General features: G+C 48.0%; 1 protein-coding gene across 5 annotated transcripts in view; it reads right to left on the bottom strand.

Moving 5' to 3' along the window:
* Positions 1-25,477, bottom strand: part of ASB5 (ankyrin repeat and SOCS box containing 5) — a 585,404-nt gene that overhangs the window by 166,909 nt on the left and 393,018 nt on the right. The window lies entirely within an intron of this gene.

Here is a 25,477-nt window from a genome sequence, read left to right on the forward strand (position 1 = left end):
GCAGACAACAGATAGAAATGAAGATAGAGAGGGACAGGTAGTTTGTGCATGAAGTGCTGAATGAACTATACGCAGAGAAGTATAAATTGTGTGTGAGAAAGAGAGAAAGAGGTGTACAGTAGGCCATAGACGTAAAACACACACTTGGACACATAGTTGTAATAATAATTTAAATAACGCAAATAAACATTCGCATCACAATAAAACATGCTTTAAAAGATACAGTAGAATGTGCATCCAACAGAGAAATATTCGTGTTTTTAAATTCTCATAGTTCAGATTTGAAAAAAATAAAACATGGAACACAATAAATGGTAAAATAATAAACATGTTTTGAAAATGTATCGGGCATACAGCCATAACTTTGGCCATTATTGCACTTTTGCAGCATGTTCCACACACAAAATATAGCAGGAAAATGTAATTTCCCTACATTAATTTAAAACTTTATTTCAGCCCAAACAACACTAATGTAATTTGCAATCTACACCCAATAACTGAGTGTAGGAGGCTGGCTTAGTATATGGTGCTACTTGTGTGAGTGTAGCACCCTGCACTAATCCAGACAACCCTTATGGTGATTTTAGTGGTCTGATACAACCTTATAAAGCTCTCTAAGTGGTAGCTGTGGAAAGCAGCCTTCAGGCTTAGTCCAGAAGGAGTGTAAAGCAGCTTGTTTTACCAAATTTTAATCTTATTGGTATAGGTTAAGTGAAAAAGAACCACACAGTATATTTACAAAAATAAGTATTTATTATCAGACACTCACTCACACATAACAATATATCCTATCCGTAGATATAACACAGTTGTTAGAAACGGGACCCTGGCCGGCCAAGACTCGCGTCGAGGTCAGTCAGGGATCACCATTTCTAAAGTCAGGGCAGGGGAGTCACACACAAAGGCAACCCCCACTCGCCCTCTAGGTAGCGTGGCGCGAGCAGTCTAGGCTAAACTTGGAGGCGGTATGAGTTAAGTATTTGCGCACGCACCCCAGCAACAACATCCAAGGCCCACCACAAAGAAACACTCCACACAAGGATATATATCAAAAATAGCCTTTGTATTTATAATAAACAAAATACATTAGATAACACACGCAAACTGTACAATGTGCCAGAGGCACGGGCAGAATTTACAAGGGGAATTATGTACAGGACAGGGCCACATGGACCACTGTCAGGGGAAGGCACTTGTTAGATAATAATACTGGTAGATATACACTTATGTCGTAAACATAGAATGAGTAGCACCAAAATTATAAATGCAACACACATCCAGTAATCACTGGAACATTAAGGACCTCCTACGCAACCCTAACTCACTGTAGGTAAATCACGCAGGTAACTAGGACCTAAGGAAGGAATACCAACACCTAAGCAGTTCACTCTTAGCAAAGGGAAGGAAACCTAAACATAAAATGCAACATCAACCATCCTCTCTGCAGGTCACATTTAGCATAAGGGATAACCATAAACAATCCTCTCTGCAGGTCACATTTAGAAAAGGTAAGCAGAATCAACATTTCACTGTGCAGGTCACATTTAGTACAGTGGATAAACCTAAACAATCCTCTCTGCAGGTCACATTTAGCCAAAGGGGATAACCATAAGATACCTAATCAGGTCACTTTTAGAAAAGGTACAGGTTAGAACACATGCGCAAGAATTACATAGCAAGAAATAATGCGCGGGGTGCACAAAGCACAACACTCAAAAGGTCCCTCAGGCCAACTGGCCTCGAAAGGGGCGGAATGCCCTGAGTCTCAGTGTCAGGGGGGGTCTGCGCAGGCAGCACAGACACAAAGCCTAAACGTGGCAACTGTCCACTAAGTGCTGGACAGTTGTTAAATAGAACTGGGCAAACGTTGGAGCCAGGAGGGCTCAAGAACCAAGGTGAACAAGGAGCCTCTCAGGGGCTTCCAAAGCAAAATGTGCAATTTAGAGCTCCAGCGCTCTCAGGATGATCAAAAATGCCCCAGAGCCTCTCTCAGGGCTCTAAAAGAAATAAGCACTAAAAGAGCTTCAGCGCTCTAAACACTGGTGATGAGCCTCTCTCTGGGCTCACAGGACAATGGGGAGCTCGGAGCCTCGTGGGCTCGAAAACGCAGATGTGTCCCCTCGAGCCTCGGGGCTCGTACAGCACAAATGGGGTCGTTGGAGTCCCTCACGGGGGACTCGGGATCAAGAAGAAATGCCCCCTGAAGCCCTCGGGCTTCACACAGCAATGCGCGCAAGATCGCGCTACGGGGGAGGGGCGGACACCGGCAATGTGTCCCGACGCCCCTCTCCCTCTCCAGGCACTCACCGGGTCTCTGGGGCTGGAGGCGTCTCCTCGGCGGCCGGCGCGAGGCTCTCCTTCACTCGGGGAGCCTCGAGGACAGAGCCGGCTGCTCCTCTCGCCTCCCGCCTGGCCTTGTCTCGCTCTCCCTCCGCCTGACTTCCGCCGGGGCCGCCAATGGCAGCGCGGCCCTGGGGGTCAGGAGGCGGGACTTCCGGGTCGCGGAAGGCAGCGGCCCGGCAACAGCTTTCGGTGCTCCTGGGCTGCGGCGGTGATTCCTTGGAAATGCCGGGTGGGCACCGGCTCGTAATGAAATAAATACCACGGGGCAATGCCGGGTGGCACCGGCCTTCTAATTAAAAATAAAGCGAGGTGGCACTCGCTAATGCCGCAAAATCGGCAATCTCGGTCCCAATGCCGGGTGGGCACCGGTCATGCAAAATAAAGCGCTCCCAAGCGCTCGGGGACAAAGAAGAAGCGCGCTCAGCGCTGGAAAGCTAAGCAAAGCGCTATTGACCGCTGGGGCACCAGGAAAGCGCTCCTAGCGCTACAAATCCAATCAAAAGCGCTTCCAGGCACAGCAACAGCTCCAGCAGGGTCTGGAGGCAGGCAGAGGGGCAAGGCAGGGCCAGAGCCAGCACACTGGGTCTCCAGGCAGGGAGACAGCCAAGTGGCGGTCCTCTTGGCCCCTGCAGCAGCAACAGCCCCCTCTGGCAAGGATCCTAGGCAGAACCAAGAACAGGACAAATTGTATGGGGACACAGCCCCTTCTTATACAGGAAAACCCTTTGTCTCAGGGTGCAGGGTGGGGGGAAAACCAGTCGCAGCTGGTTCTGAAGTACTCTGTTTACCTCAACCACCCTCTCTATTCACTGGCAGGGCTAGGGCCATCAGTCGCACTACAGGGGGTGGAGCCAGCATTGTCTGGGGAAAGTCCAGGCCCATCAGGGACCAGGGGCACTCCTCCCAAACCATCAAGCATGCTAATCTCACACTCACCACCGGGCAGACCCATCCAGCCTTCCTGGAGCCAGGCTCACCAGCTGGCTCCAGCCAATCACACTGCAGGCATATTTTACAGCAATATGCCAAGTCCCAGAAATGGCATTTCTACACATGCCACACTCACGCAACATACATCATTGCGAAGCATTCATTCCCACGAACACGCACATACCAAACTCGAGCATGCACTCCCCACACATCAGGAATTACTAGGGACACAGACATTCCCCATGCATCCCTATGGGAGAGCAGGCCAGCCTAACTTCATGCACGCACTTTACTCTGGGACACAGAGAAAAAGTGCGCACAGACCAGAAAATCATCCATACATACCACAGATCTAAAGCAAAAAGATTAGGGGTGAACCTGCCTTAAGGGCCAAGTCCAACACAACCCCCTTCCAGCCAAAACGCAGGGCAGACCAATCACCACCGTGATGGACTTACCTGCTTGGGGCGATAAAACACGGACGCGGGCCCGCAACTGCAGGGACACCCTCCTGTTTTACGCCACTGTGAACCCCTGGGGTTCTTTCTAAAGCTACTGTAGGGACTCACTGGATTACCCCACTGGTACTCTCCAGCTGCCCTCGGCGAGGACCAGGCCCTAGGCCACCCAGGTGCCACTGGATCCTGCCAACTCACCAAGTGGGGGGTAGTAACCCCTGGCACATAATAGCCATGCTCCACTCTTCCTGTCTGCAAGACAGGGCTAGACTGCCACTGGTTCTCCAGCCTAGGGTCTACAACCTTAGGTGGACCAGGAGTCTCAGGGAAGGCTCTCCTCCCCTTACCTCTTCTCCTAGGGTTCCTCCTCCTCCTGCGAGGGGTACCCTCTAAACACCACTCTCCCAACCTAGGGTTTAACCCCTCAGGTGGTACCGGGGTCAGAGGTGGGCTTTCCCACCCTCTGCACCCCCTTCCAGAGTCCTGCTCCCTCCCAACCGGGGCGGTACCTCTTGAGAAAGAACTGGTCAGGACACTGATTACAGTACTCCCACCCTTCAGGTCAGGCAAACCCTGAACCTGGACCTCCAACCTCCGGTCTAGAACCTTTGGTGGAATCACTGCCTGGCACTCCAGGACTTCTGAGGACTCACAGGTCACTCCCAAATCACTCCTTTCACTGGACTTCTGTACTCTCCCTCCAGGAGCAGTACTGCCAGACTCCACAACTACAGAAGCTCCGCTCACAGATGCTCCAGGTCCTCCACACACTAGGAGATCTCCCTCAAGTGGACTAACAGGTAAGCATAGGTCCCCACCCTGGTGTTCCCTAAAGAAACCATCTAGGCTCTGAGGCAGGGCTTCGGGCATCTGGGGACTCTCGGTCTCACACTCGCTTCCACTCCACTGAGACAGACAGCAAGCCCCTACACCCTCCTCACTATACTGAGACCTAGCTGGGCTACTCTCACCCTCCTCCACCACGCTGGGTTGGAGAAAACCTGACCCACTATTATTGGAATTACTCACTAGCGGCGCTAAGGAACCTCTTGCACTCTCCCAACGGTCTGCTTCCGCTGCAAGCTCACATGCAATAAACGATCCAAACTTCAACAGGTGCTGGCGCAACTCTGGCGCACAATAACTGAGCAGGTGCTCTGTGACAACCATGCAAAACAATCCGCCAGACTTGTCGTTCACGTGAGCCTTTTCCCAATCAAACAGTGCTCCACAACACTCATCCTCAAAGTCTTCCCAAGACTGATGAGGCAGTTTCCTAAGTCTCCTGAACTTCAACCCAAACTCTTCTGCGGGGGAAACAGGAACCATACTCGGGGAACTGGGAGTGGGACTGTCAACACCAACACTTAAAAAGCTGCCACCACTGGACTCCACCCTCCCTGGGAAATCCAGACAATTACACATGCACTCAGGGGGTAACCTACTCTCTTGGGCTACCTTCTCCCTGAACAAGGCCCTCTCTTCCTTCCTATCCAACCACTCCTCTGGGGACAGGGAAAGGGATGGGGCGCTGGTACTGACACTGGACCCAGCAAGGGACTCCCTATCTATTGGGTCCTCACTCTCTGCTGACATCCATCCACTGTCATCACCATCCAACTCACATTCATCAACAGAATCTTCAGGGCTCCCCACAGACTCACCACCCTCATGGCGTGCGGCCCGGGCCCTCTCTCTCTCACTGTGCTCGAGCTCCCACTGACCCTTTTGCCACAGGATCAGGCTGTCCCTAAGCTGGGACTGAGTAACCAACTCACTCACCTCTATGCCTCCCTTTTCGCAGAATCTGACCAGCTCTAATCTACTGTACCTAAACAGACTACAGAGATCAAAAACTGGCTCCATTTTTGCGGACATTCTCAGGAAAAGTTTGACACAGGGAACCTGGGGGTCTGAGCTAAACAGGAGAATACAATCACAAAATTCAGCAAGATTCCTATCTCTCAGAGAACTTGCACTCCACTGTCCAGCGTAACACACACTCATTCACACACAACCCTCCCCTCGGACTGGTAAGGCAGTTTCTACCACCTCTGATTCTCTCAACCTGACCACTAGTGACACAGGTACCAAACTCTGGGTGCAGGGCGGGGAACAAGGTACTGGACAAAATACAAATGACACCTTTCAGGAGAAGCAAAACTAAACTTCCCTAAAAAACAATAATCCCCAAAATGTGGTTATCTAAAAAAATGCAGAGCTTTGAAGTGTGGCCTGTCGCCACTGTGGTACAGCGCAAACACAAATCCTTATCCTCACCGCTTGCCGCCAATGTTAGAAACGGGACCCTGGCCGGCCAAGACTCGCGTCGAGGTCAGTCAGGGATCACCATTTCTAAAGTCAGGGCAGGGGAGTCACACACCAAGGCAACCCCCACTCGCCCTCTAGGTAGCGTGGCGCGAGCAGTCTAGGCTAAACTTGGAGGCGGTATGAGTTAAGTATTTGCGCATGCACCCCAGCAACAACACCCAAGGCCCACCACAAAGAAACACTCCACACAAGGATATATATCAAAAATAGCCTTTGTATTTATAATAAACAAAATACATTAGATAACACACGCAAACTGTACAATGTGCCAGAGGCACGGGCAGAATTTACAAGGGGAATTATGTACAGGACAGGGCCACATGGACCACTGTCAGGGGTAGGCACTTGTTAGATAATAATACTGGTAGATATACACTTATGTCGTAAACATAGAATGAGTAGCACCAAAATTATAAATGCAACACACATCCAGTAATCACTGGAACATTAAGGACCTCCTACGCAACCCTAACTCACTGTAGGTAAATCACGCAGGTAACTAAGACCTAAGGAAGGAATACCAACACCTAAGCAGTTCACTCTTAGCAAAGGGAAGGAAACCTAAACATAAAATGCAACATCAACCATCCTCTCTGCAGGTCACATTTAGCATAAGGGATAACCATAAACAATCCTCTCTGCAGGTCACATTTAGAAAAGGTAAGCAGAATCAACATTTCACTGTGCAGGTCACATTTAGTACAGTGGATAAACCTAAACAATCCTCTCTGCAGGTCACATTTAGCCAAAGGGGATAACCATAAGATACCTAATCAGGTCACTTTTAGAAAAGGTACAGGTTAGAACACATGCGCAAGAATTACATAGCAAGAAATAATGCGCGGGGTCCACAAAGCACAACACTCAAAAGGTCCCTCAGGCCAACTGGCCTCGAAAGGGGCGGAATGCCCTGAGTCTCAGTGTCAGGGGGGGTCTGCGCAGGCAGCACAGACACAAAGCCTAAACGTGGCAACTGTCCACTAAGTGCTGGACAGTTGTTAAATAGAACTGGGCAAACGTTGGAGCCAGGAGGGCTCAAGAACCAAGGTGAACAAGGAGCCTCTCAGGGGCTTCCAAAGCAAAATGTGCAATTTAGAGCTCCAGCGCTCTCAGGATGATCAAAAATGCCCCAGAGCCTCTCTCAGGGCTCTAAAAGAAATAAGCACTAAAAGAGCTTCAGCGCTCTAAACACCGGCGATGAGCCTCTCTCTGGGCTCACAGGACAATGGGGAGCTCGGAGCCTCGTGGGCTCGAAAACGCAGATGTGCCCCCTCGAGCCTCGGGGCTCGTACAGCACAAATGGGGTCGTTGGAGTCCCTCACGGGGGACTCGGGATCAAGAAGAAATGCCCCCTGAAGCCCTCGGGCTTCACACAGCAATGCGCGCAAGATCGCGCTACGGGGGAGGGGCGGACACCGGCAATGTGTCCCGACGCCCCTCTCCCTCTCCAGGCACTCACCGGGTCTCTGGGGCTGGAGGCGTCTCCTCGGCGGCCGGCGCGAGGCTCTCCTTCACTCGGGGAGCCTCGAGGACAGAGCCGGCTGCTCCTCTCGCCTCCCGCCTGGCCTTGTCTCGCTCTCCCTCCGCCTGACTTCCGCCGGGGCCGCCAATGGCAGCGCGGCCCTGGGGGTCAGGAGGCGGGACTTCCGGGTCGCGGAAGGCAGCGGCCCGGCAACAGCTTTCGGTGCTCCTGGGCTGCGGCGGTGATTCCTTGGAAATGCCGGGTGGGCACCGGCTCGTAATGAAATAAATACCACGGGGCAATGCCGGGTGGCACCGGCCTTCTAATTAAAAATAAAGCGAGGTGGCACTCGCTAATGCCGCAAAATCGGCAATCTCGGTCCCAATGCCGGGTGGGCACCGGTCATGCAAAATAAAGCGCTCCCAAGCGCTCGGGGACAAAGAAGAAGCGCGCTCAGCGCTGGAAAGCTAAGCAAAGCGCTATTGAGCGCTGGGGCACCAGGAAAGCGCTCCTAGCGCTACAAATCCAATCAAAAGCGCTTCCAGGCACAGCAACAGCTCCAGCAGGGTCTGGAGGCAGGCAGAGGGGCAAGGCAGGGCCAGAGCCAGCACACTGGGTCTCCAGGCAGGGAGACAGCCAAGTGGCGGTCCTCTTGGCCCCTGCAGCAGCAACAGCCCCCTCTGGCAAGGATCCTAGGCAGAACCAAGAACAGGACAAATTGTATGGGGACACAGCCCCTTCTTATACAGGAAAACCCTTTGTCTCAGGGTGCAGGGTGGGGGGAAAACCAGTCGCAGCTGGTTCTGAAGTACTCTGTTTACCTCAACCACCCTCTCTATTCACTGGCAGGGCTAGGGCCATCAGTCGCACTACAGGGGGTGGAGCCAGCATTGTCTGGGGAAAGTCCAGGCCCATCAGGGACCAGGGGCACTCCTCCCAAACCATCAAGCATGCTAATCTCACACTCACCACCGGGCAGACCCATCCAGCCTTGTGTCCCGACGCCCCTCTCCCTCTCCAGGCACTCACCGGGTCTCTGGGGCTGGAGGCGTCTCCTCGGCGGCCGGCGCGAGGCTCTCCTTCACTCGGGGAGCCTCGAGGACAGAGCCGGCTGCTCCTCTCGCCTCCCGCCTGGCCTTGTCTCGCTCTCCCTCCGCCTGACTTCCGCTGGGGCCGCCAATGGCAGCGCGGCCCTGGGGGTCAGGAGGCGGGACTTCCGGGTCGCGGAAGGCAGCGGCCCGGCAACAGCTTTCGGTGCTCCTGGGCTGCGGCGGTGATTCCTTGGAAATGCCGGGTGGGCACCGGCTCGTAATGAAATAAATACCACGGGGCAATGCCGGGTGGCACCGGCCTTCTAATTAAAAATAAAGCGAGGTGGCACTCGCTAATGCCGCAAAATCGGCAATCTCAGTCCCAATGCCGGGTGGGCACCGGTCATGCAAAATAAAGCGCTCCCAAGCGCTCGGGGACAAAGAAGAAGCGCGCTCAGCGCTGGAAAGCTAAGCAAAGCGCTATTGAGCGCTGGGGCACCAGGAAAGCGCTCCTAGCGCTACAAATCCAATCAAAAGCGCTTCCAGGCACAGCAACAGCTCCAGCAGGGTCTGGAGGCAGGCAGAGGGGCATGGCAGGGCCAGAGCCAGCACACTGGGTCTCCAGGCAGGGAGACAGCCAAGTGGCGGTCCTCTTGGCCCCTGCAGCAGCAACAGCCCCCTCTGGCAAGGATCCTAGGCAGAACCAAGAACAGGACAAATTGTATGGGGACACAGCCCCTTCTTATACAGGAAAACCCTTTGTCTCAGGGTGCAGGGTGGGGGGAAAACCAGTCGCAGCTGGTTCTGAAGTACTCTGTTTACCTCAACCACCCTCTCTATTCACTGGCAGGGCTAGGGCCATCAGTCGCACTACAGGGGGTGGAGCCAGCATTGTCTGGGGAAAGTCCAGGCCCATCAGGGACCAGGGGCACTCCTCCCAAACCATCAAGCATGCTAATCTCACACTCACCACCGGGCAGACCCATCCAGCCTTCCTGGAGCCAGGCTCACCAGCTGGCTCCAGCCAATCACACTGCAGGCATATTTTACAGCAATATGCCAAGTCCCAGAAATGGCATTTCTACACATGCCACACTCACGCAACATACATCATTGCGAAGCATTCATTCCCACGAACATGCACATACCAAACTCGAGCATGCACTCCCCACACATCAGGAATTACTAGGGACACAGACATTCCCCATGCATCCCTATGGGAGAGCAGGCCAGCCTAACTTCATGCACGCACTTTACTCTGGGACACAGAGAAAAAGTGCGCACAGACCAGAAAATCATCCATACATACCACAGATCTAAAGCAAAAAGATTAGGGGTGAACCTGCCTTAAGGGCCAAGTCCAACAACAGTGCACATAATACTTTGCAAATAAAACAGGTAAGTAGCACCAATACACTATGGTCCCCAGAGGGAGACCAAACCATATACTAAAATAGTGGTATGCGGACCACGACTCTAAGGAAGGACCCTTCCCAGTGCACCCTGAAGGAACCCTGTGGAAGACAGAAGGTTGGAGACCACCCCACCCATGAATACCCCAGGAACCAGGATACCTATGCCAGGGAAGAGGCGTGCATCGGTGCGAAGTGGCATGGGAAACCGCTGTAAAACTCAATAGAGGACTTCAGGAAGATGCTGCTGGCGAAGAAGATAAAAGTGTCTGGTGGAACCCAAAGGTGGATTCAAGCTGTGAAGCACCTGCAAGCAGAGGGAACAGATTCTATGCCACTTAGGAGTGACCAGGAGGCACGGACGACGAATGCCCATCGATGTCGGTGATGCGGAAGAGTTGACGATGACCTTGGAGCTGCAACGCGGTGGACCAGGCGACGCTGTGGTAGGCCAGGAGCAGTTCATGAGCTGTTCCATGTCTGATGTTGAGAGTTGAGGGGTCGGTGTCTGTCGGAAGCACAAACAAGCCTTGGCAACTGTAAACAATGTGGCATGCAAAAAAGGTGTAGTGTCTGGACCAGTAAGGTCTAAGAGACTTACCACGCACAGATAAGTCTGAGCCGGGCATGAGCAACAGGGGAGCCCACTGGAATAAAAGAAGTCTCTTGAAAGGGACCCGAAGATCTCTGGAGAAAAGAGTCACCCAGCCTTAGCAACAGCCAGCCGACGCGGTGCACAGGGGTTCAGTTCCAGTGGTGCTAACTAGGGATACTGTCCGCAAACTCAGTCTGAAGACAGTGCAGACCCGAGGGAGTTGTAGAACCACCTCCTGTGTTACTGAGCCTGTTGGAGTCTGTAGGAGCCCAGGATCCGTAAACCGGTCAGTTACATCGCGGAGCATGCAGATGCAGGGGAGTGACTCCTTCACTCTAAGGGAGATTCCTTTGGGTGTCTTGGCTGTCCACAGGACCTGTGAGTAACCTGTATGGAGCATGGACACTGACAGTGCAGCAAACTTGCAGGACGCAGAGACCTGGAGCAGTTGGAGTCTTCCTGGATGTGATCTCGGTTCCTAGAGCAAAGTTTGATGTGGTCGGTTCGACATGGTCAGTCCAACGCGGTCAGAGTATTCAGACGGTTGAATATGGTGTTGAGTTGAATTGAAAATGGATCCCACAACAAATCTGAGGACCCACCCACAGGTAAGCCCTTTTGTTGTACCCTATGGAAAGGGTTAGTACAATTCAGGGGTCCTTCCAAGAGGATGGGTTGGACAGTGGGGGGGATACTCCTGTGTCCTTTGTCCAATTTCATGCCAGAGAGGGAGCCAATGACTACCTCAACTGGTTTGAACTGGAGTATGCAAGGAGGGTACCAAATGTGCCCTTCAAACAGTCTCAGTGACGCTGGCAAGCGCCCCCACCCTGCCACAATACACTAAACCCTGTCTGGGAGGTGGTCACACCGCCCTGTATTGTTCTAGCCTTCCCCTGCTCGAGCTTTGCTCAGCAGCAGGAGGGCAGAAACATATCTCTGGTCGGCAGCAGACCTAGCTTGCTGACCTGTTCTTGAAGACTGGTAGCAGGAGCACTGAGGGCCTCCTGGAGGAGCTTTACAGTGCAGGGAATCATACTTCGAACACCGTTTCCAGTGTGAGAGGTATGATTCCAATTTTTTTGATACCAAACATGACAGGATTCATTACAGCCAGCTTACAGATGATCACTGCATAATGACGCATGGCCACTCTACATGTTGGAATGGCTGATGCACTTACATTCCAGGAGAATGGACTGGACTGCGAAGGTTGTAAGGGTGTACCGCTCATTCAGGGACACCTTCACACTTAGAACCGAGCACCCTAACTTCAGGATTGAAAGGCCTGCCTTAGGGGTGACATAGGTTTTAGGTGTAGTGACCTTTGATATAAGCAAACTTATATATGTTCTAAATGGTGCTAGCATTGGCTTACAGAGGCTAAAATGGCAGGCTTGTTGTGACAGTTTGAGAGGCCTCCGATGGGTGGTCATGATGCATGCCTCAGCCCATGGGAGACCCCTGGTGTACCTATGCCCTGGGTACCTTGGTACCATATAATAGGGACTCATAAGGGTACACCAGTAGTCAATCTGGGGTGTGGCTTAGTACTTACCATGCCAATTTTGGGTAGAAAGCACAGAGACTGGGTCCTGATTAGAGGATCCCAGTCATACCAGTCAGAAACAGCATCACACAAGGCAAAAAGTGGGGTAACCATGAAAGCAGATCCTACATTCCTCCACTAAGCATCTTTAAAAGTAATTTCCACTGATGAGGAAAGCTTCACAGACTGTGATTTAAGGGAATTCCCACGCTGTTTACATGCCAGCAAAACACAGATGTGACAGTAATAACAATCTTAATAGTTATTAGGCTTTCAGTCTAGCGGAGAAGCAGGACGAACTGTCTATTGAAGAGCCACATGTTGCCATGCGCACGCTGGGGAGTGCTAACATTTTAACCGCACCTGCAAGTGCTAGCCACAAATTAACTTGAAGAGAAAGACGCTGTCTCATTTAAACAATTTTTTATTAAGAATCTCGACAGAACACATTGACAATAGTAGTGAGGACGTAATGAACTGCACGAAGTGTCCAAGTCAAACGAGCTTATATGTAAGCAAAAGGTAACAAGAAAAAAAATCTTACTCTGAGAGTTTTAGCAGTGGGAGAGGGAGATAATGGGGGCAAGTCGGACTGCTACATGGTTGCATGTACTCTTTGCTGCAACAGCACAAAGACTACCTAGACACGTCAAGAAAAGAGGCAACAACAGGCAGCAGGGCACGGTGCGTGGTGACACCAAGTAGTAAGATTGTCTGACAGTGGGCCTGGCTGCTCTCTGTCCTGGATAGGAGTCAGGAGGAGGCGGAGCCTGGGCTGATGCATTAAGAACAAGTACACACCGGGAGCTTTTACACTCTGCTCTCCAATTATAGAATTGAATATGGGGTTAAAAGCGCGGCACCTGTGTTGATGATATGAAAGAGGGTGCCGTGTTGCAGCATAAACTTTATGAAACTTTATGCTGCACCATGGCGTCCGCTTTCATATTATCAACACAGGCATCGCGCCTTATTCAAGCGTGGCGTCTGTGTTACTGATATGAAACCGGGAGCCGCACTGAAGCGAAAAGCATGGCGCCCCTGTGTAATATTAATGTGGGCACCTTGCTCGGAGAGGTAGGATAACGTTAAGCCCGGCGGCTGCCATTATTGAAGCTAAAGCGGCATGCAATCTGCTTTAAAAAAAAAACATTTGGTCAATGTAAGACAATATGCTGCAGCCAATAGAACTGGAGGAAAAGTAAGAGGCCTGCACCGGAAACCAATGAAAAGCCAGGAAAGAGAGGAGGCGGGATGTAAGCCCTTTGCAGGCTATACCTAAAAATCAAGCCTAATTCCCCTTAAATGGAAGCACAAACCAAGCAAATGTCCTGCTAGAAACAGCCCTCTTGACCATGGAGATCGAAAACTTCAAAAAACCTAGTAAAAAAAAATACAAAAAATGTGAGCAGGAGCCACAGTTGGGGAGGCAGCAGTAAAAATATGCGGCAGTAACACAACTGTGCCATTAAGAGGAGGTGGGAGGAAGAATGCTACATATGAATGTAAGCAGAGAGCGTGCTGAAGCTAAACACAAACGAACAGTAACAGAGCAGGAAACCAAAACAATTGTCTCCCAAAGAACAGATAAAGAACCATAGTGGAATGTGACAGTACTAAGTCCCTGCTCTGTGGGAGGAACAGAAGACAGAAAGGAGTGACAAAGAGGAAGGAGTGACCACTAGCAAGCAAGGATTTTTAAAGGACATAGACAAATGAAAAACAATGGCAAGAAAGGGGATGGACTTGATGCCCACAGACTGATTACAGCAGGTCTCGACGTGACAGCACATGTGCTGTCTAGCTTGATCTGAAAAGGACATACCATAGAAGTGTGTGGATGTCTATGGAAAACCGAAGTCTTTGACAGGGTTATGGAATATAACTCGTTTGGTTCCTAGAAAACAAATTCATGCCCCTGCAAATCAATGTGAAGTAGTATTTGATGATGTAAAAAAATGACATTATGTACTCATTTGAAAGACACACACCTTAGAATCTGTTTTTATTTATTTATTTCATTCCTAATAAAACATTAACAGACTGCATAGAATTTAAATATTTTTTTTTCATTTAAAACAAGCTAATACATTGAATTCATTTAATCAAAATTATTCAGTTGGTAAATTCCCAGAATAGTACTGTGGTTTTCTTCCCGCCATCCAAGGTGAGGTAGGAACATATATATTTCCTGTTCAAATTCACATATAAAACTGTTAAGACAGAGGCAATTCAATACTATTTTCTACAGCATGGGAGACCTTGTCGTGGATTGCTTTAATTTATTACCAGCTATTTCATTAATAAATTGATGTTCTTCCTTCCAGTAGCTCTGCTGAAGATTCCCAATGACAACTTTCCACATAGTCATAAGCCTTCATGTACTACAGACTTGGACGAAAAGATGAATTAGAGTGATGAGGTTACAAATAAATAATTAACTCATTACCTCCTCATTACCACACTGTACTGAATTAAGGACGCAAACTATCTTTAGTTCTGCTAATATCTCTTTCTAATTGAACAAGTGATTAGTTTCCTGGGGATTCAGGAGACCTTGGGTGGAAATGGGATACAAGCTGGCAACCCCAACTGTAGCTGGGTTCATTGGAAAGGGAGGCTCATACAGCACATCTTTACCTAGACCTGCTGTGTTCAATCATCACTGCGTTATGCCCCTTACCTCAAATGATTAAGGGTCAAATTCCTGAGCAGGGCAATGGCTTAACAGTAGCCCACACAGCCCCAGGGAGTTGGAGCGCAGCTCTCGTTTTTGGAGGTAGCGGGGGAGTCGGAGTTTTAGATAGTTGGGACAATTGCCTTTTAGCGCTCTGAAGGCAAGGGTAAGCACCTTAAACTTAATTCTGCTAGCCACTGGCAGCCAATGCAGCTCGTGCAGATGCGGAGAGATGTGCGGCCTGAAAGGGACACGTTTTATCAATCTCGCAGCCGCATTCTGCAAGATCTGTAAGCGTTTTACCGCATATTTGGGCAAACCAAGATAGAGGCCGTTAGAATAGTCAAGTCGAGATGTGATTGTTGCGTGAACAACCGTTTTTCGACATTCGACAGGTAGCAGAGGCAGAAATTTCCGCAAATTTCTGAGTTTGTGCAAGCAGCCAACGGTGAGCTGTTGAATATGCGGCAAAAAAGACAGGTTCTCATCCCATCTTACTCCTAGATTTTTAGCATGGGTTCCAGGAGAAGGGGCAGGGCCCATTTCCGTTGGCCACCACAGGTCCGGAGGGGGATGTTTGAGATTTCCGAAGAATAGCACCTCCGTTTTGCCCGCATTAATTTTGAGCTTATTAGTGTTCATCCATTTGGCCACGTCTCGAAGACAACCCCTGATTTTACTGAAGGCTGCCTCAGACGTGTCTGTATATGGGAAGACTAGTTGGGTGTCGTCCGCATAAGATATTGCCTTGACCCCCCAATTGGCAATCAATGTAAAAAGCGGGGCCAAATAGACATTGAACAACAGAGGGCTAAGTGCCGACCCCTGAGGAACACCACACCAGAGGTTTTTAGGTCCAGAGGAGAAGGGACCCAGGGCCACTTTCTGGGAGAGATTAGTGAGGTAGGATAGTAGCCAATTAAGTGCTTTGTCTCCAAGCCCAATGTCCTTGAGCCGAGTCAGCAGTCTGCTATGATCTACAGTATCAAAAGCGGCGGAAAGATCCAGGAGCACCAGCGTAGCTGATGCCCCTGAATCTAAGGACCACCTGATTGACTCGGCAACCTCAATAAGGGCCGTCTCGGTGCTGAAGCCGGCCCTAAAGCCAGACTGAGTTTCGTGTAGGGCACCGCTTTCTTCAACAAAATTGTTTAACTGCCGTTGGATCATTTTTTCAAACATTTTGCAGGGGGCTGCAAGGAGCGAGATGGGTCGGAGATTGCTCAGATCATCCGGTGCTCCTTGGGGTTTTTTTTTCAGCGGAAGAAGAGTGGCCTGTTTCCAACAGTCTGGAAACGTGCCAGTTGCGATGGACGTGTTCCAAATGTGTAAGAGGGGAACTGCGATTGCCTCAGACATTAATTTCCACAGTTTAGGTGGACAAGGATCATCAGGAGCTCCGGATTTACATTTTTGTATTTCTTTCAAAGCCTCCGAGAAAGTAATAGGCTGAAATTGATTTAGGGGGGTGGTAGAAAGCTCCGAGACTCCCAGCTCATCCATTAATGTCGGCTCGGGGTCCGTAAAAGTATCATACACTTTTAATATTTTGGTGTTGAAAAAGTCTGATATGGATTCACATAGTTTTACGGATGGGATGATGTCCGTCTCAATAGCTCTGGGTTTAAAGAAAGATTGAACAATCTTAAAAACTTCCTTGCTTGATTGTTCCGCTTGCTGGATGGAGGTCTCAAAGAAAATTTTTTGGGCTTTTTTGATGGATAAATGTAGAGCATGATGGGCTTTTTTATAGCTGGTTTTGGCTGAATCGCAGTAGTTTGTTCGCCAGAGGCGCTCCAGCTTTTTGCATTTACTTTTTTCGGCCATGAGTTCAGGGGAGAACCACGGAGAAGGGGGATTCTCTGCGAGACGTAGCGATGCTGGCCGGCGCTACAGAGTCCACTATTTTACCTATTCAGAGGTTCAGCGATGCCGCATCATAGTTTACATCCGAGGTAAGGGGTAGGGGGTTTGCACAAAGTGCCGGACACAGTGTGTTCGCTGTTAGATTGTCCCATTTCCTCCGCACATAGGAACGTTTCCCTGTGATCTGAGATTGGCCGGGAATTGAGATGGCCATTGTAATTAAGTAATGGTCCGTCCAGAGCAGTGGTAGCGGAGAGTTGGCTATGGTATTCGCTATGCTGGAAAAGAAAAGATCCAGCATATGCCCCGCCCGGTGCGTGGAACCTGCAATGACTTGAGTAAGATTGGCTGATTGCAGGGTAGAGATAAGGTGAGTGGCCTGTGGACAATCAGAGTTGTCGGCATGAAGATTAAAATCGCCGGCAACGATATAATGGGAGTGGTCTAGAGAACTGAGGACTATAAAGTCCATGAGCTCACTCAAGGCTGATGTCGGGCAGTCCGGGGGTCTATAAATGGCTAGGCCTGTGAGGGACAGTTGGGGGGTGATTTGGAGGCAGAATTGTAGCCCCTCAATACTTGGAAATGTGGTGGGAGTGGAGGACAACAATGTGTATTTCTCGTTGTAGATGAAAGCAACTCCGCCACCTCTTCGGCCATCCTTTCTATTAGAAAAACTCATTTTAAAGCCTGGCGGGATTGCTAACGAAACGGATGCCATATTGTCTTCACTGAGCCATGTCTCTGTGAGGCACAAGGCATCCCATTTTGAGTCCGCTATTAGCAAGTATAAATCATCCGCATGCTTAGGTAGGGATCTGCAATTAAGTAGACCGATCCTAAGTTGGGTGGAGGAGGTGTTACGAGATGGTTTACTTGCTGTTTTGGGAGGTAAGGTTGTTTGGGGAGAGACGATGCCTAGAGACTTTTAGCAGTGTGGACAATGGGGTGGGAGAACCAAAGACGTCAGATTGAGTTTAGGCGACTCACAAATAGTGGCGATATTCAGTGACCGGAGCTCCGCCCCAGACCAGACTGTCCTTTGGTTGTATGATTGGACACAGGCAGCATGGCTGGCGCTGGACGCGATCCGGTCGCGGACGGGCGCAGACGGGCTTGCCTTAGGCGCGCCTTCGGCGCGCAAACGGCACTCCCGCTGCGCTCGTCCGCTGGGCTTCCTCCAGTGACACATTATATAGTGTAGGAGAGGCGGGGGGCGTGGCCAGAAAGGGGGCGTGGCCTCGCTGCACGCCGTCAATGGCGTTTTGACTGAGTGAGGGAGGCGCTGCTCCTAATCAGCAGGCTCCCCGAACGTGAAGCAGTGGGTCAAAGGTAGGCTAAAAACACAGGATTAACAACACTCAAATGATTAAAAGAATGTTAAAAGCAATAGCAATCACAAAGTGCAGCTCCCGGCTTTCCGCCTCAGGAGTAGGAATCTCTGGTCATGCGCTCGTATTCAGTGCTTTTAAACTCGGCGGAGGGGGCGTGGCCAGAAAGGGGGCGTGGCCTCGCTGCACGCCGTCAATGGCGTTTTGACTGAGTGAGGGAGGCGCTGCTCCTAATCAGCAGGCTCCCCGAACGTGAAGCAGTGGGTCAAAGGTAGGCTAAAAACACAGGATTAACAACACTCAAATGATTAAAAGAATGTTATAAGCAATAGCAATCACAAAGTGCAGCTCCCGGCTTTCCGCCTCAGGAGTAGGAATCTCTGGTAATGCGGTTTAAATTGATGTGATGGGCTGGCTTGACAAAAGTACTGAATCCAGTTCAGGTTGATGAGTTGAAAACCTCCCAAACATGAAGATATAAGAGTATGCTCCCCCCTGCACCTCTCTGTAATTTGGGAAATGGGTTTCTTCTTAAAGAGCTTGCACACAGTGTTGGCTGATTGAGCTAAGACGATAGAAAGGGAATTACGAGGCTATGAAGCAATGTATTCAATTATTTTCAACACCCATCGGTTGAGATTGTACTACAATTGTTGCTGTGATATTATCATTGATGTCATAGAAGATGCCATGACTGATGTAATATTTGTGGTATTTAGCAGTGCATGGCGAGAGCGGGAGTTATAGCTACCTTAGAGCACGAGTTGTAGTTTCTTGAGATACGTATAACTATACCAGCTGAATTTATATGGTGTTGTGTGTGTAAAATCTGTACCTAACTATAACATCGCTGACCATGGCATAAGTGATGTAATATGTGAGGTCATAAGCAGTGCATTGCGCAGGCATGAGTTATAGTTAGATCTATTAACTATAACTGCTGAATTTCACTGGTTTTGTACGAGTGAAACCTGTGCCTAACTAACATCCCTGCAACCTTTGTTTTTTTAAGTGAATTTCTGAGGTTTCATTTATTTCATTTCCTAACTGTAACGTCTCTGTAAACTTTGTTTTTTTCAGTAAATTTCTATGGTTTTTTAAGGAGTAATGGTGTTTGCAGAGTAGTGGGAAAAGGGCTGGGGGCTCCGAAGACCTCTTAGCAATCCTGCGGTAATAGTAGGGATTGTTCGCCCCCAAGGGCCCTCAGCAGCCAAGGGAACTTCATCGCTCAACTAGTAGTGCACCAGGAGGTGTGTTTGCAGAGTGGTAGAGAAAGATTTCTATATTTTTTTAACTCAATATCTCTGAAACTACTGAACAGGTTTACACCAAATTACAAAAAGAACGCTTTCTCAAACAACATCTAGCTGTCTGCCAATTTGCTGTAATTCTGTTCAGTGGTTCGGCTGTAGTTGTGTTAAAATAATGAAAAATCCCCATAGACATAACATGTGGAAAGTGTGTTTTGAGACCCCCCTTTTTTCTCGGCCACCACTTGACAGATCACCCCGAAACTTTCAACTAGCCGCTGAACTAAAAAAAAAATTTTCTGAAGATTCGTCAAGCGATGCCAATGTTATTGGAAAAACAAAAAACTCTCTCTCTCTCTCTCTCTCTATATATATATATATATATATATATATATATATATATATATATATATATATATATATATATATATATATATATATATATATATATATATATACATATATATCATATATATATTTATATATATATTACCTACTGCCGATCGCCAGTAGGTAGTTATAGTTAGGACCTTGTTACCATAGGAAAATCGCAACATTCTATTCCCAATAACTTTGGCGCCGATTGACAAATCTTCGCGAAATTTTCAAAACGTATGGCCCGCTTCGTTCCGCTCCTATCTTGAAAGTTTCGGGGTGATTCGGTAAGTGGGGGCCAAGAAAAAAGGGGGTCCCAAAACATGTTTTTCCATGCAATTTTCCATAGGAAACTTTAGACACAGCTACAGCCCGAACTGCTGAACGGAATTACACTAAATTTGGCCAAAAGGTAGCCCTTGGTTCAGAAAGAGACCTTTTTGTTAAATGGTGTAAATCTGTTCAGTAGTTTTTTTAATATTAATGGAAAAAGAAATATATATCTGGGCGGAGCCTAACCCCACATCTCATTGTGAGATCTGATTGGCTGTCAGCACTTCATCCAAGAAGTGTTGGCAGCCATCTTGGGACCATTATATAAGATAGCACCTCAATAAAAAGCATTGCAGTTAATTGAAGGTTTTAAGACTTTAGTTACATTATAAATCATTTGTTGATGGTACCATACTCATTTTAGGAATTGTGGTGTGTTCTAAGGTGATTTTACCATGTGAAAAAGCCTTCTGCTGGGATATCATGAATCATGTTTGAGAGAAAACTATTTTCTCATGCTTTTCCCACAGAGGTTTGGAAGGTGATCTATAAGCTAAACTGAGAGCATACTTTCTGTAAATTCACATTATCTTTCTCAGTCATGTGAGAATGAAGTCTGACATTCTCAGTAAAACATGTACATCCAAAACGGCAGAGACTGTCAGTTGATTCCTTTGTGTTCTACTGAAGCTTCCCAGAGTGTTCTAAAGAACAACTAGAGTGCTAACAGTCGTACGTATGACAAACGTATTGCACACCTGAAGCCATCTTGGTTGGAATAAAGTGGTAACTCTTAAAACATTTAATTTAAAAAGAACAAAAAGAGGGGGTTCATTTTGCCGTAGAAAGTATGATTAGTGCTGCAGAAAGAAAAATTAGGGCACATTTTGAGTGACCTCTCAAATCCTCTTCTATTTCATTAAAAAATTCTGACATGCAGACTGAAACATGTACTTTTAATACCAGCAGCAGACTTCCCTGGTGGGCAGTAGCTTTACTACAGTTATCTAATAAGCAACTAGAGTGATAACATTCTGTATTTATGGCAAATGTGTGACACATCTGAATGCCTTCTTGATGGAATCAAAGTAAACAACTGAAAGTATTTCCTACTGAGGAGACTAGTAAATGAGGAAATTAGGAAACTTCATAACAAATAAGTCTCCCAAGATGGCCACCAGAGCAAAAGAGCCCAAATGTAGCCCACGTATAGCTCAAGGTGAGCAGCCTTTAGAACGCGGGCATTACCACGCGCTGCTGATGGAGCAAGGATTTGCACGTGACGCGCCTTGCCCCGTGCAAGAACCTCGCCAAAATGTATAATATTACTAAAATCATTGTTGTCGTTTATTACACGTTTTTTCCAAACACGCGGGTGTCCCCGGATGCTTGCCTGTATGTCTTTTTCATATTAACGAAGCTTGCACTAAGAAAAACGGCTGCTTCACTGAAATTCAGTTTGCGCATGCGTCGGTCATACCCATGTGATGTGACGCACTCGCATTCTGGAGGGAGTTCTGTGCACATGCGCACTATTACTAAAATGGCCGCTTGACTCTCACCACGCTCTCTGCTATTGCTGCTGCTTTAGCCTATCTATCTTTTCGCACTAAACCTTAATTCTAGAGTCATTATAAAGTAAGGGTTGGATAAGATTTTTCATGGTATACAGTGTGATCATTCTGGATGTGATATTAATTTGTTTTCGCTTACTTTTCATGTACCGCGTTTTTGGGGCTGGGAGCTCTTAAGATACACCATATTTGAAGCGCCTCTGGGTTTTGCCATGTGACCTGGGAGAAACTCGACTGCGCAGAAGCTGAACCAAGCCAGCTGGCTCCTGAAGCAAAATGCGCCTGAGAACCCAGCACACAATGTGGACAATCACCTTGAGTTTAACAGACTTTGTTGCAACCGTCTTATGCGCTCATATTTTCTGTTGTACTCTATGGATGGGAACGTGAACCCGGGGGGCGGGTATGCAAACCTGAATATTAAATCTGGGAAAGCTGAATTTTAGGAGGTGGTAATGATCGCACCACCTCTCCTGACCAATCAAAATATGGGAAACTGTCACTTGCAACATTAGTGGGTGGTCTGAGGGACCCCAAAATGGTATAACTACTCTAGTTTGGCTTATGGAAATTGTCCGACTTGTCCGAGTAGCAGACCTGTCACTGACCCTACGATCTCAATAGGTGTTCAATCTGAAAGTGCTGCGGAGCACTTTGTCCATACTTTCCACAAGCTCCTAAGGGGTGGAAATTCCTAAGTGCTGGCGAAGCACTTTGCTGGGAGATTCGAAAATCCAATCGGGGTTTTCTGGCGGATTACTTGCAGAAAGGGGTAACGCAGGCGTTGCTGTCCGGAGCTGTGGGTGTTGGTCGTTTCCCTGGGAGGCCCAGTCCTTTGACCCGAACCTGAGGGGTATCCTGTCCTGATCTGTCCGTGGGTTGTACCTGTTCGCATTCTGGTGTGCCTTTTCTGAGGGTCCTTGTCCCCGTCTTCCCAACTGACCCGTGGCCAGGGTTGGTCTCAAATCTGAATTAGGTAAATATTGTTTGTGGGTTTGCGTATTCTCTGTATCTTGTTTTCTCTCTCTCTCTCTCTCTTTCGTATAATCTATTAAAGCATTCTACCTGTGATATTGCTCTATTGCCGTTGAAACATCCAGTATATGCGTCGGATTTAGTTGGGTTCCTTCTCTCCCCCCCTCCTTTAGGAGCTCATTGACTTTGTCATAAATAATAGCATGTTCCCATTTTTCCCTTTCCTTTAGTGGTTTGCAGTGAACTTAGTAAGAGTAGTCTTAAGTGATAAGGATAAGTACATGTTTTAGGTCCCTCCACAACTCTTGTCTTAGTATAAAATTGCAGTGATTAGTTCTATGCCAAACCCCACCTCTAGTTTTCCCATATATCTTAATGGTCGTGATTTTCTTCGTGCAAAGTTACCTATTGGTGTTGATATTAATGTTTGACATAGTGTTCTGCATATCGCTTATTGTCTTGGCATCTTCTTTTTGAATTTTCATATAAAGTGTTAAACTTCATCAGGTGTCTGTGGTCATTTTACAGAAAAGTGGATAAAATATATGGACGCAAGAAATGTTTTAAGGTCCTGTCTACTATTTTCCCTTTTAGCTCTAGGTCCATCGTAAGTTTGTGCCTGCGGTAAGTCAGGTGCATGGTAAGCAGAGGTAATCCTGAAACCATTGATTACTCATAGTAGCGTGCTAGGATCTCACCCGGTTCACGAGAATCACTGATTGAAATCAAATGCACGCCGGGGCCCAGTGCGTGTAAGAAATTGGTGACCCGGGTGAACTGCGCGCTCTATCAGTAATTTTCTGGCAGCCAGAGGATGGTTTGGACTAGTTAGATTAGGTAGACAGGGAAAGTTAAGAAACAAACCGTGAAGAAAAAAAAAAAAATTAATGTGCTGCTGATTTTATTATATTGTTTGAAATTTTTTTTTTGAAATGTTTTAAAATTTTATATGTAAATGTATATGATTTTTCCATTGCTGCTATAAATGTTGAATTAACCCAGAATTGTTTGTGGATGTTCAGTGTAGTCCGAATCCCCGGGGAAGTATTTTAGCTAACGGTGAGCAGAATCCGGTTAGCTGTTGAAGTCACTAGGGTCTGAATCATTAGTGCAGGGTTAAATGAATAACTGGAAGCACTAATTAGGATCTTTTGTTATCTCTGAATAATTGATAGCTACGAGTCCGGTATAAAACTTTCATTGCGATATCACCTAGTAAGGGTCGCATACGGAAGGAGTAGTAGGGTCTCCGAGGCTTGTCTGGTAAGTAAAATAGTTCGCTGGTGAAATCCCGGCTCAGTACATATCCCTGATGACAGTGGATGAGTCGGAAGAATAACGGGTTCTATATTACTCGAGTGTGAGGTTAGGCAAAGAAGTCTACCCAGAGTGAATGAGAAGTAGACAGAAGTGGTTTACTTGCAGTAAAAGGAAGTTTTTCTATCTTTTTAGAACACTCAGACATAGTGGCAGACGTTGTGTGTTGGTAACTAAGTTTTACAATTACACTTTAGGAAAAGTTAAAAGTTTCCGTTACCTTGTAAAGGAGGGAGTCAGTCGGAGAGCTGCTCTGACGTCACTCCGTGCCGCGCTGGTATTGGTCAAGACAGCGGGCGTGTAGTGAAGCTGAATTTGTGAAGGAGGGGTGAGTGCCGCAGAGTGAGACTCTGTCTCGCGAAAAGGCCGCGCACCCATTGGCTAAGAATTTTTGTATTCTCTGACCTGATTGGGTAGTGCGAAATAGAAGTCGCGCTAGCATTGGAAGCACAAAGGTAAACAAAATTGATCAAGCCGAGTTCAAAGAGAGTCCCGAAGATTATATGTGGTATCCAGATTTTATACCGAATCCAAAATACCTAGGATTTTATAAGGATCAGCTTATGCGAGGTAGACCACACATGATGTACGGAATAAAGAGGAAGTTGTCCTTTTCTGACAAAATAAAGAATTTTTTCAAAGCCGACAAGCCCATTAGAACGAGGGAAGGTGTGCTCATTCCCCCGCCGAATACTCCTGCTTCTTTCATGATGTTTGAGAAAGGGTATCACACTTGTGTTTGGTTGGAAAATTGGGCAAAGTATACTGCAGATGACGGAGTTCTAGCATTCCCTGTTGAAGGTACTTTTAATGGTCGGATCCTGTTTAACTTAAGGACCCGCATGAATGAATTGCACCCTAGACCTAGGTTGACCCAGTACGAAGCTCTGGAGGAATGGGAGATTGAGGCTGCAGAGCGAGATAAACCCAGGATGGATAAGGGAGTGAGTAAATGGTATCCTAAGCTTCCAACGCCAACTAAAGAGCAGAAAATGAAACAGTGGAGGCAGTCTATGATAACTGAAGGGCTGTTCCCGATGATGGGGGTGGTTGAGGAAAGGAAAGGAAAATGCAAAGAAAAGACCCATCACCTAGCTCCTATGGGGGACTTGGATGATGACCATTTGGAAGATTTGCTAATGAAAAATCCACCTCCCTATGATGCAGACTCAGAACCTGTGCCCTCTCGAAATCCCTTTGTAAAGTATCCCAGATGTAGGAGAGATAGTGATACAGATGGAACCGGGACAGACAGTAAAACCAGTGGAAGGGACGGGTTTTGCAGACCCAAACCAACAGTCCCGAATTATCAGCCATTCGGAGAAGATCCTCCGCGACTGGTCACTCCGACCGCTCCGAATATTTATCCGTCCTTAGTACCCCAGGTATTGCATGACAAGTCTACTGGAAAGGTATTAGGAGAAAAAGAGAGAGAGGTCCTGACTAAACAGCGAGATGAGTTAATTCGAACCATTACCCAAATGCAGCCCCATCCCGATTCCTTGACTATTCCAGTAACTATTGGTCCAGCTATCCCACTGTATAGAAAAGACATGACCAGTCCCCAGCCTCCTGGTCTCCCCTCGATGCTGCCCACTTCTAGCATCCCGACCATGAAGAAGGAGATATTCATAGATGAGGATCAAGAGAGTGAATGTGAATCTGGAAGTTTGATGGATCTGCCCATAAGGGAATCAAGGGCCAGTGTAATAGGGACAAGAAGTCAGC

The sequence above is a fragment of the Lissotriton vulgaris genome, chromosome 3_1 (genome assembly GCF_964263255.1).
Source record: "Lissotriton vulgaris chromosome 3_1, aLisVul1.2, whole genome shotgun sequence".
Classification (NCBI taxonomy): domain Eukaryota; kingdom Metazoa; phylum Chordata; class Amphibia; order Caudata; family Salamandridae; genus Lissotriton; species Lissotriton vulgaris.